Raw genomic sequence first — 13,168 nt, forward strand, 5'->3', positions numbered from 1 at the left:
ATTGTACAACATGGGAAAATATAGCCATTAGTTTGTAGTAACTTTAAATGGAAGATAATTTATAAAAATATTAAATCACTATGTTGTACACCTGAAACTAATGTAATATTATTATAAATCAACTATACTTCAATTAGAATAAAAGCAAGTAAGCTATTTGTAAGAAGAAAAAAATTTGGTATGTAAATAATATCATCGTAAACTTTCTGTCTTAAGTCTGTAGTTGGGAATCATTCTGATAGCTATTATTTAATATATCTAGTATGACCAAACATTTACAAGGTAAAGCCTAGGTTAGCAGATATTTGCTTCTTAGATGTTGTATAATTTAACTCAACCGATATGTCTTATCTAGCTGATTCTTTAAAGAGAATTGTATTATCTGAACAAGATCATTTCCTAGTATCTTCTCCCTTCCCCCATCCAAATCTCTTGTATGTTTGGCTCTGTGCTATGGTTACAAAATTGTGTAGGGGGAGATTTTTGAATCTTGTTTGCAGGTGTACAGATTGCAGACTAGTGAACTTTGAGTAAAGATTCTGGGCAACATTCTGGGCAACGTTTAGAGACAGTGTTAAGGAAACTTCCTTACCCATTGATTTTTAATTGACCTGACAGAAAAAAAGCTGTGTCTTCTAAATGTCGTTATTTTAGTTCCAGTTAATTAGCTCTAAAAATATAATATAACTCCCAAGACAGTTGTCATAGGACCTTGAAATGCTGGCTTTCATTATTGTCACCTATAGAATGTGGGGTTGGAGAGTATGAAGTGGAAAGTTTCTGCCATTTGTAACTGCACGAAATGATAAAAATAGTGTTATCATTTTTTCCTCAAGTTTTTTTGATCTTTAGTGATATGTTGCAAAGAATCTGTGAGATCTTTGGCAAAGTCATAAATCAGTTTATAATCAATATATACTAAACTCTGTGAAGAAATGGGATTTAGCATAGTTAAGAGTTCATGTGAACAACCCTTATTTTCATGAAAGCTGCTTCAAATTGCAACAGATTCTGATTGAGTAAGAATTCACGGAGTACTAATTATTTTGTGTAATTTTTGTGTAAGTCTCACAATAATCCTATGATTTTTAGTAGTCTTCTATTTTTTGGTACCTAATACATTTCTGAAAAATATTCTTTGTGATTATAATTTCTCTAATACTACTGTAAGTAGCAGATTTAGTAAGTATGTACCTAATACTGGGTTGGTCAAAAAGTTCATTTGCATTTTCCCATAACATCATGCAAAAAAAGGCAAATGAACTTTTTGGCCAATCCAATATTATTTTAAAAGACAATTTACCAGAAATTTTGGTGTTCAATGAAAAATTAAGAATTGAGTCCTTTAGATGATGCTGTTAGATGAGGAAAAGTATGCTTTTTAATCAGGCCATAAGAATAAAGTTCATTATTATAACATTTTTTCTTGTTAGTTTTCTTTTTCTTCTTGTTTACTGTAGAAGTCACAAGACAAGGAAAAGGCAAAAAATGCAGATACTTTCTGCTTTTATTTTCAGTGTTTCCTTGGAAACTCCATCATCAGATCAGATCAGATCAGATCAGTCGCTCAATCTTGTCCGACTCTTTTCGACCCCATGAATTGCAGCACACCAGGCCTCCCTGTCCGTCACCAGCTCCCGGAGTTCACTGAGACTCACGTCCATCGAGTCAGTGATGCCATCCAGCCATCTCATCCTCTGTCGTCCCCTTCTCCTCTTGCCCCCAATCCCTCCCAGCATCAGAGTCTTTTCCAATGAGTCAACTCTTCACATGAGGTGGCCAAAGTACTGGAGTTTCAGCTTTAGAATCATTCCTTCCAAAGAAATCCCAGGGCTGATCTCCTTCAGAATGGACTGGTTGGATCTCCTTGCAGTCCAAGGGACTCTCAAGAGTCTTCTCCAACACCACAGTTCAAAAGCATCAATTCTTTGGTGCTCAGCTTTCTTCACAGTCCAACTCTCACATCCATACATGACCACAGGAAAAACCATAGCCTTGACTAGACAAACTTTTGTTGGCAAAGTAATGTCTCTGCTTTTGAATATGCTATCTAGGTTGGTCATAACTTTCCTTCCAAGGAGTAAGTGTCTTTTAATTTCATGGCTGCAGTCACCATCTGCAGTGATTTTGGAGCCCAGAAAAATAAAGTCTGACACTGTTTCCACTGTTTCCCCATCTATTTCCCATGAAGTGATGGGACCAGATGCCATGATCTTCGTTTTCTGAATGTTGAGCTTTAAGCCCACTTTTTCACTCTCCACTTTCACTTTCATCAAGAGGCTTTTTAGTTCCTCTTCACTTTCTGCCATAAGGGTAGTGTCATCTGCATATCTGAGGTTATTGATATTTCTCCCGGCAATCTTGGTTCCAGCTTGTGCTTCCTCCAGCCCAGCGTTTCTCATGATGTACTCTGCATATAAGTTAAATAAGCAGGGTGGCAATATACAGCCTTTACGTACTCCTTTTCCTATTTGGAACTAGTCTGTTGTTCCATGTCTATTTCTAACCCTTGCTTCCTGACGTGAATATGAATTTCTCAAGAGGCAGATCAGGTGGTCTGGTATTCCCGTCTCTTTCAGAATTTTCCACAGTTTATTTTGATCCACACAGTCAAAGGCTTTGGCATAGTCAATAAAGCAGAAATTGATGTTTTTCTGGAACTCTCTTGCTTTTTCCGTGATCCAGTGGATGTTGGAAATTTGATCTCTGGTTCCTCTGCCTTTTCTAAAACCAGCTTGAACATCAGGAAGTTCATGGTTCACATATTGCGGAAGCCATATGCATACCCTTAATTTTTCTGCAAACTGGTCTGAGGAAAGAGTGTAGTGATCTTTTCTTCCTCTAGATGGCACTCTCTGTTGGAACATGTTAAGCTGGTGTCAAGCATTTAAAATCAGTTCAGTCACTCAGTCCAGTCCACTCTTTCCGACCCCATGAACTGCAGCACGCCAGGCCTGCCTGCCTATCACCAACTCCCCGAGTTTACCCAAACTCATGTCCATTGAGTCGGTGCTGCCATCTCATCCACTGTTGCCCCTTCTCCTCCCGCCCTCAATCTTTCCCAGCATCAGGGTCTTTTCCAATGAGTCAGCTCTTTGCATCATGTGGCCAAAATATTAGAGTTTCAGCTTCAACATTCGTCCTTCCAATGAATATTCAGAACTGATTTCCTTTAGGATGGACTGATTGGATCTCCTTGCAGTCCAAGGGACTCTCAGAGTCTTCTCCAACATCACAGTTCAAAAGCATCAATTTTTTGGTGCTCAGATTTCTTTAGAGTTCAACTCTTACATCTATACATGACTACTGTAAAAACCATAGCCTTGACTAGATGGACCTTTGTTGGCAAAGTAATGTCTCTGCTTTTCAATATGCTATCTAGGCTGGTCATAACTTTCCTTCCAAGGAGTAAGCGTCTTTTAATTTCATGGCTGCAGTCACCATCTGCAGTGATTTTGGATCCCAAAAAAATAAAGTCTGTCACTGTTTCCACTGTTTCCCCATCTGTTTGCCCTGAAGTTATGGGACCAGATGCCATGGTCTTCGTTTTCTGAATATTGACCTTTAAGCCCACTTTTTCACTCTCCACTTTCACTTTCATCAAGAGGCTGTTTAGTTCCTCTTCATTTTCTGCCATAAGGGTGGTGTCATCTGCATATCTGAGGTTATTGATATTTCTCCCAGCAGTCTTGATTCCAGCTTGTGCTTCCTCCAGCCCAGAGTTTCTCATGATGTACTCTGCATATAAGTTAAATAAGCAGGGTGACAGTATACAGCCTTGACGTTCTCCTTTTCCTATTTGGAACCAGTGTGTTGTTCCATGTCCAGTTCTAACTGTTGCTTCCTGACCTGTGTATAGGTTTCTCAAGAGGCAGGTCGGGTGGTCTGGTATTCTCATCTCTTTCAGAATTTTCCACAGTTTATTTTGATCCACACAGTCAAAGGCTTTGGCATAGTCAATAAAGCAGAAATAGATGTTTTTCTGGAACTCTCTTGCTTTTTCAATGATCCAGCAGATATTGGCAGTTTGATCTCTGGCTCCTCTGCCTTTTCTAAAAACAGCTTGAACATCTGGAAGTTCATGATTCACGTATTGCTGAAGCCTGTCTTGGAGAATTTTGAGCATTACTTTACTAGCGTGTGAGATGAGTGCCATTGTGTGGTAGTTTGAGCATTCTTTGGCATTGCCTTTCTTTGGGATTGGAATGAAAACTGACCTTTTCCAGTCTTGTGGCCACTGCTGAGTTTTCCAAATTTGCTGGCATATTGAGTGCAGCACTTTTACAGCATCATCTTTTAGGATTTGAAATAGCTCAACTGGAATTCCATCACCTCTACTAGCTTTGTTTGTTCCAGGATGTCTGGCTCTGGGTGAGTGATCAGACCATCATGGTTATCTGGGTTCATGAAGATCTTTTTTGTATAGTTCTGTGTATTCGTGCCACCTCTTCTTAATATCTTCTGTTTCTGTTTGGTCCATACCATTTCTGTCCTTTTGCCAAGAGAATGCACTGGTCATAGCAAACACCCTCTTCCAGCAACATAAGACTCTACAGATGGAGATCACCAGATGGTCAACACCAAAATCAGATTGATTATATTCTTTGCAATCAAAGATGGAGAAGCTCTATACAGTCAGCAAAAACAAGACTGGAGCTGACTGTGGCTCAGATCATGAACTCCTTATTGCCAAATTCAGACTTAAATTGAAGGAAGTGGGGGAAACCACTAGACCATTCAGGTATGACCTAAATCAAATCCCTTATGATTATACAGTGGAAGTGCCAAATAGATTTAAGGGACTAGATCTGATAGACAGAGTGCCTGATAAACTATGGACGGAGGTTCATGACATTGTACAGGAGACAAGGATCAAGACCACCCCCAAGAAAAAGAAATGCAAGAAAGCAAAATGGCTGTCTAAGGAGGCCTTACAAATAGCTGTGAAAAGAAGGGAAGCAAAAAGCAAAGGAGAAAAGGAAAGATATAAGCATCTGAATGCAGAGTTCCAAAGAATAGCAAGAAGAGATAAGAAAGCCTTCCTCAGCGATCAATGCAAAGAAATAGAGGAAAACAACAGAATGGGAAAGACCAGAGATCTCTTGAAGAAAATTAGAGATATCAAGGCAACATTTCATGCAAAGATGGGCTCGATAAAGGACAGAAATGGTATGGACCTAACAGAAGCATTTAAAATTGAACTGCATAAAACATTTACCAAAAATGCTTGCTGCTGCTGCTGCTGCTGCTAAGTCGCTTCAGTCGTGTCTGACTCTGTGCAACCCCATAGACGGCAGCCCACCACCAGGCTCCTCTGTCCCTGGGATTCTCCAGGCAAGAACACTGGAGTGGGTTGCCATTTCCTTCTCCAATGCATGAAAGTGAAAAGTGAAAGTGAAGTCGCTCAGTCGTGCCCGACTCTTAGCGACCCCATGGATTGCAGCCTACCAGGCTCCTCTATCCATGGGATTTTCCAGGCAAGAGTACTGGAGTGGAGTGCCATTGCCTTCTCCGAAAATGCTTACCAATGTCATATAATCTCTGAAGATCCACATAGCAACTCCGTGGACATTTTATGGGGAGGAGGCCAAACTTCACACATAGAGCTCTGTGTGACTGGACAGTAATTGTTTGATTCCAAATCTCCCGCCTTTGTTTTCACCATTGTTATAATACTAATAATTTGATTGTTCAGAACAGATTCAGAAACTAGCAAAAACAGACTAGTACACATTTATTGAAATATTTATTAAGTAATAAATATTGGTTGAATTAATGAATTAGTGAAAAAGTGAATTGTAGCACAGTAGACTCTGTCCTCCTTATCACCAAGACCACTCATTATTTAATAGTTCTTGAGGAAGAAACTTAGTGACCACTGGAGAACTTTTTGCCATATTGTTGAGATTTTGTCTTCTGTGGTAAATGTAGTATCATCAGTAGCACTGCTTAAAGCATAGAATCGATAATATATTTTAAAAATGCCTAAAAGTTAAGAATATGTAGTCATGACTTGGTGTAGGGGCAGGTGTAGTAGCCCTACCATATTTCACGAAGGTGAATGTTTGAAAAATACATTGTACTGAGAATGATAGCATAATTCTGTGATCTTTTGGATAATAGGTTGTGGCAGAGCCAGAACCAGAACCAGATCAGAGCTAAAATATCAAAGTCAGCCTTCCTAAAATGTCTGTGGGAGGTCTCACTCAGTAAAAGCAAAGCTCATTTTATTGACCATTGCATTTCCAGAAGGTAAAGGAAATACTCGGGGAGCTGATACTCTGAGCCTAATTTTGACCCTCTGTGAGGGCTTTGTTAGTGAACATAATGGGAAGAGCTAATGTCCAGAAAACTAACTTCATGATTACTCAACTATAGTGACCTTTCACTTCCCCTCCAACACTGACATGCAGAGTCACACTCTGGATGTTGTCATCATCTGGAACTGTTTGATTCAGAAATCTATAAATTCCCATATCTTCCTTGCTACATTCTCTGTTCTCTCTCATAGAGATTGAGTACCTGAATTTCCTCTTTGTGTGGCAACATGTGTCTGGCCTTTTTCTTTTCTCTACCCAGCTTGTACCCCGTTTTTGACCATACGAATTATTCTTTCACCTGTACCCGTGATTCCTTCCTCTTATGCTTCTGCTGCCTCCACTCACCAGAACCCTCATTTCAAGATCAGTGATACAGTCTGTATTCTGTATTATGAGATCCAAGCAGCTGAATCCTGGAGAATCTGAAACGTTTGAGAAAATTGATCACATCAGAAATTCACAGGTTTCAGCCAGCACCCCAGGAAATCCTTTTATTTATCTTTGATCACTATTCTCTCCATCCTTGTTTTCCTGCTTCCCATTTTGCTTTTTGATACCAAACTTACTGTAATTGTTCTGGGGACTTGACTTGAGCCTCTCTTCCTGTCTGGAATGCCTTTCTTCTCTCCTTTTCTCCCTTTACCTGTTCAACTTTTTTCAAAATTATCTCGTTCATGAGGCTTCCCTGACCACTCAGATTGGGTTCAGTACTTCTTACCAGTACACAGTGCCCTGTGTATTGGTTTGCCTTTACCACATAATGTGATCTTCCTGGGGGTGGGCAGAGACTGGGACTGCTTTCCCACTTGTGCTCTTGGTGCCTGGCACAAAGCAGGTGTTTAGTAAGTGATAGGTAAGTGAATAAATAATAAACAGAAAGAAGACTTGAAGCAAAGCTGGAATATAGAGAATTGGAGATACAGAGTTCCTAAATAGCAAAGAAAAGATAGGTAAGGTGCCATATGTAGTTTGTAGAAGGGAAAGTGGTTGTAAGATGTCCATAGACAGAGGCTTTATTGAACAGTTGGAAATAATTTGTGAAGAAAAAGTAGAGGCAATGTGGCCAAATGAACTCACATTTTGAAATAACATGTGCAGGACAAGGAAAGAGAAACAAATAACAAAAACAAAATTATTTATATATAAAAGAGGAACACAACCCTCTGAGAATAATGAGCTAAGATTTTTAAAATGTCAAAACTGACCTTTACATTTTATATATAGAACATGAAAATAACAAGCAAATAATGGATTCTTCTTTTAAACAAACCAACTCTATGATCAGAGACAGAGAATAAATGCAACTTCTCAATTTCTGTTTTCTTTGCATCTTCTCTAACATGAAGAATGATCTATACACAGATTAATAAGGGTAGAAGTAAGAAGAATAATAGGAGAAAATGTAAGCCCAAGATTGAGAAGGAGATTGTACCAGAACCTCTGGTTGTTCTAAATGAATTCACACCTCAGGTTCAGATTCTGAGAAAATTTGTTAATGTCATTGCTCAACTGGTAATCTTTGAGTTATTACAGTGAATTTGAAAACTTTTAGAAGATTGTGAGGAATAAACTTCCAAAATTATAAAAAAGAATGTAGATTGCATAGACTTAATGAGTTTGAAGTTATCTCCACAAAAGCTTCTTAAAGATCATTTTAAAAGATTTGCAAATGTTTACAGAAAGAATAGATGGACAGGAAAGGTTAAGGAGAGTCTCTAAAACTAATTCATGCAGATGACCCAGTTTCTGCTTTTGATAGGGATGTACATGTGCAGATCAAGAGAATGCTGCAGCTGTAATATACATAGAATCCCATGAGGTATTTGACGTCATCTGTTCTATCATTCTGTTTTGGGGGATACATGGAGAGCTGGGCTCTAGTATAGGTACAGTTATTGAACAGCGGAACTTGATTTTAGTTACTGCAGCTGTGTGGGAAATCTCTTAGAGGCTGCTGCTTTTGACACTGTTCCACTCATCACTTTAACACCTCCCACTTCTCACTCTCAGCTGGATTACCCTGTGGTTTATTTCACTGAGAAAATAGAAGCCTCCAAATCTTGGTCTTCCTACTGCCAGGTACACGAGTCTTCCTGCATCTGTACTTGTGAACTCTGTCATGCTTCTTACTCCATTGACTCAAGTGCACTGTTCCTTCTGCTTGCACATTGGAGCCTCTTTATTTTGCCTCCTCATTGTTGCTGGTATTATCTCCTCATTGTAGCTTTTCATCTGTTTTCCTTTTTCTGTTGGAGAAACATGCTACATGAATATGCTATGATAGCTTACAAACATGCCATAATATCTTTTTTTCTTAAAAAACTAAACGATTCCCCTATCCTGAGTCCCCTTCAAGCTGCCACCTATTTCCTTGCTACCCTTTTTGACAGAACTCCTCTAAAGGGTTTTCTAACACCTTGCCTCCATTTCTGCGCCATTCTTTGCCACTCCACTAAGACACTGTTTGACAGGGTTGTCAGTAACTTTCGTGTTGCTAAATCCAATGGTCAGTTCCCCACTTCCATCTTACTCAACCTCTCAGCAGTATTTGACACAGTTGATCACTCTTTCCTGTTTCAGGTTTTCCTCACTTGGTTTCTGGGAAGGACCATGCTCCTGAATTTTTTCTGCCTCACATGCTGTTCCTTCCTTGCCTCCTATGCTGGAATCTCTTCATCTCCCTAACTCAGTGATGTAAACGCCAGGGCTCAGTCCTAGAACCTGTTCTCTGCTCCACTTGCACTCATTCTCTGGGTCCCCGCCCCCCGCCCCTGCGTTGAGTACTCTAGCCACTAGCCACAGTCCCATCATTTCAGAAAGTTCTTTCAGATGGCATTCCTCTGGGTTATTTCATCCATATTATCTCATTAAAATGCATCTGCATGCTGATAACTCCCAAACTGATTCACCTGTTCCAGCCTCCCACCTGAACCCGCTTGGTATATCCAGCTGCCTACCTGATACCCTTTACTTGCTTCTTAAGAGACCTGTCAGACTTGACGGAGCTAAGGGTAAACTTTATTATACTTTCTCTCCCAAACAGTCTTATGTATAAATGATCTGGGCTGTTCCTCACATAGCCTTAAAAAAAACTTGGTAGTCTCTCTTTTTAAAAAAAATTTTTGGAGGTTAGGCAAGGAAAGGAGGGTGGGCAGGAAGGAGCCTTCCACTGTTCGGGAGAGACCGTTCCAGAGGAACACCCCTGTTTCTTTCTACATCTTACTTCAGTCCCTGAAAAGTAAGAGTGAGTGACTTTTCATACTTCTGTAGTAATATCTAACTTCTTTTTTTCTCTTGTATTCAGTATCTGGTGCATCAAATATACACTAGTCTCAATGCCCTGTAATACTTTTTCCCCAGGTACTTACATGGACTGTTTTGTTACTTCATTCAGGGTTTTGCTCAGAATGTCCTCTTTAGACATTCCCTGCCAACCCTATCTAAAGTAGCCTTCCTGTCATTCTGTATCCTTATTCTGTTTTACACTGGCATTACATTTATTTTTGTGTCTCTGCCCCACTAGAATCCATGAGCAAAGGGATTTTTCTTTTTGTGTCAAAAATAATAGCTGGTGTATAGTAACTGTTCAATAAATGTTTGTTTAATTAAATGGCATACTGATGATGACACTTATGTCATTTCTAATGACATAAAACCAGAAGTTATAACTGATACACTGTCAGTTTTTTGTTTGCTTTTTTTTTTGGTTATTTTATATTTTACACTTTGCTAGTCGCTGAATTAGAGAAAATGAAACCTCTTGTTTTTCTGAAAAGGTCATTTATATGATTATAGGCATTTTGCTAGGATTCATTTCATTTATGGTAAAATTTTAAGAGTATAAAAATTCTAATAATATTGTTGGGAGCAAGTTTTATTTATTATGACATTATAACAATAGTTATAAGTTGAAAATTGTAATGATGATGAATTTGAAATTTGGCATTTTTGCTATAAAGTACAAAAAGTAACAAGACAGGGTCCCTGGCCTTAAGGAACTTGTTACCTAAGAGGTAAGATAGTCATCAGATAAGTAGCTACACAGGGGCAAAAACATGTAATGTTCTAAAAGGCACATTTTCAATTTATTAAAAAACTGTATTTCCATACTTTATGGACACCTAGCATAATATTGAGTGATTTTTTTTAAAGTCAAAGTACAGCTGTGAATAATGAGTGCAGGAGGCAGAGTGCAGGAGGACACAGCTCATTGTTGTGGTGGGTGGGCTTATGATTTTGGATGGATATCCAAGCTGGACCGTGTACAATATGGAGATAAAGAAACCATGTCAGGGGCTTTGTAAGAGCATTAAAAAGTCCCTCCGCTTGGCCTGGAAATGTCTCTCAGTAAGAGAAACAGATGGATCCAGTTTTCTGGCAACTTTCACTTCTAGTAGCCAGCCTGAGTTAGCTGGAATCGTATTAGCATCTGAGATAAATGGCTCCATCTTGTAGTAATCCAGGCTACAGGGTGCCAATAGTCAGAGCAATTTATACACTACCTCCTTATGCTCATCGTTCGATAGGTGATTTCCTCGTCTGTAATTTTAGAGTTAAAAATATAAGGATGATACAGTAGGAGCAGGTATGGAAGGCGTTTTGAGACTCCACTCCAGGACTCTTTTGTTTGATGGAGCAGTTGATGCCCTGGTGGTTGGCCAGTGGAGTGGGCAAGTAAGACTGAGATCCAGTCTGTGCTTTGGTAGCTGTGTGCCATGGGCTGCACCATCCTAGGAAAAGTGTTTTTTCCCTAATTCACACAAAGTCTTGTGTAGTCTAAGGGCAGTTCTGTCCTATTTCCTGCCTACTTTATTCTCAAGGGCCTAGAATAGTGTGTAGTACAAGAACCGTCTGTCAAGCTGAACGGAATTCAAGACAATGCTCTAGATTTGAGCATTTTAAGCAATTAAAGGTCATTTTGACTTTAAAAGCTTGTGGTTCAAAATAAACCTTACTGTTTGCCTTATAACTATAATAAGAAAATATTTTTCATGCCTCTGCGTGTAAAAGGTAAAAGTTATAGCAAAGGAGAAAACTACAGAGAAGCATCTTCTTGCTATCCCAGAAGTAGGAATTTATCCTTTGATATTCTAGAAATAGCCTTCACTGTGTTATACGTAGGCGATTAATTCATTTTTAAAAATTCAGAAAGGGTAGGAAACTTGGTGGTGGTTTATTCATTTGTTGGCTGTAGTATTTTCTGAGTTCTCATGTATCCTCAAATATCTTTTACAGGAAAGTAATAACTTGACTGTCATAGTATATAGATGATATTCTACTGCCTTCTAGATTTCATTATTATTAAGACAGATGATGCCAAATTCTTCCTCCTTTATAGTGGTTTACTGGAGGTTATAAGTTAGGAGTTGGGAGAGGAGGTGTAGGGAGCTGTGATCAGGTTGTCTTGTACCTATCAAATATGTTCCAAGACTTCATCTCTCAAGATCCCATTCTTAAAGCTACAGGCATTTTTTAGTGTGCTCTTGAGATTAAAAAAAATTGTTGGCTGTTTCATACATCAAATATGAAGACTAGCCTCTGGTTTTTGTGTCAGATTTTTAATTTTTAAAATTATTTGTGTTTAGCTATTGCCATTAATGGTTATCCTGTTTTGTTTTGTTTTATCCTGCCTTTTTTTTTTTTTTTTGGTAGGTGTAGCTTTGTTCTAAGAATATTTGTTTCGTCCAGTTCATGAACTCAAATTATAAAGACCCTAAATGTTACAGAAGTGTTGAAAGATTGGTGAGTATTTAATGTAACATATATTAACAGCCAAAATACTTGATTCAGTCTAAGACTTTGAAACTAATAGTTATATGATGTTAATTTAAACCCAAAGTGAAAATACCTAAACTTTCTAGACATGTAAATTATGGTTTATTCATACTGTGGCTCATTGCGCAATGGTTTAAAGGAATGAACTTAATGTTGAGAGGGAAAAGCAAAGTTATAAAAAGGTGCATACGTTTTAAAAATAAATGATACTAAATATGTTATGACTATGATGTATCAAAATTATAAAAATATATATGGAAATGATAAAACAACAACTAAGGAGGTGGAAGAGGTATGGGTGGAGTGTAGCTTTCCTGTACTATAAGGTTTGATTTCTCTACACACATACACATGCACACACCCATCCCCCCAGCACGAGAACTGAACTGAACATAGTTTAATGTTAATACTTGCTAGATCTGAGGTCTGAGTATTTGCTATAATCTCACGTTATAGAATCTTTGTTTTTTTCCAGGCATTTGAAATGTTCCAAAAAAAAATCTGTAAAAAATGCCATGCAATCATCTTTTCAGTTGGCATTCAGAATGGCTGAAAAACATTCAGTTAAATTCAGCATTCTTATTAGGTGTGTGGGAAGAAATAAGTATTTCTTACTGTGCCAGGCAGAAGTGCCCCCCTGCCAGTGTTGTTCTGCTAGTGCTGTTAATAACTAATGCAGCTAGAAGAGTGAAAAGTGTGTGCATATTGGATGGAAAAGTTTACATTTTTTGTAATTTGTAGTTGACACGGTTTTAGATCTGGAAATTCCAAGAAGATCAATAAGAGAGTTCAGTAGGAAGTTTGGATATAGGAGTAAGGTTTGGATATCTCAAAATAAATCTACTTCCTGTAGGCCCCTTATATACCAGTTTTGTATCCTAGTTAGAATATATAATGGAGAAGGCAGTGGCACCCCACTCCAGTACTCTTGCTGGAAAATCCCATGGATGGAGGAGCCGGTGGGCTGCAGTCCATGGGGTCTCTAACAGTCGGACATGATTGAGCGACTTGACTTTCACTTTTCACTTTCATGCATTGGAGAAGGAAATGGCAAACCACTCCAGTGTTCTTGC

At 38.6% G+C, this 13,168-nt stretch overlaps 1 protein-coding gene across 3 annotated transcripts in view; it reads left to right on the forward strand.

Annotated features, from left to right (window-relative positions):
- The window catches only part of LYST (lysosomal trafficking regulator), a 176,076-nt gene that overhangs the window by 16,115 nt on the left and 146,793 nt on the right, over positions 1–13,168 (forward strand). For 2 of the 3 annotated variants that reach the window (XM_070364844.1, XM_070364845.1), the window contains exon 2: positions 11,973–12,062. The exons of the other annotated variant lie outside the window; for it this stretch is intronic. The gene's annotated coding sequence lies outside the window, so the exon portion shown is untranslated. The remainder of the gene's footprint in view (positions 1–11,972; positions 12,063–13,168) is intronic. 3 annotated transcript variants of the gene reach the window in all.

Source organism: Bos mutus, chromosome 28 (genome assembly GCF_027580195.1).
Source record: "Bos mutus isolate GX-2022 chromosome 28, NWIPB_WYAK_1.1, whole genome shotgun sequence".
In the NCBI taxonomy this organism is placed as follows: domain Eukaryota; kingdom Metazoa; phylum Chordata; class Mammalia; order Artiodactyla; family Bovidae; genus Bos; species Bos mutus.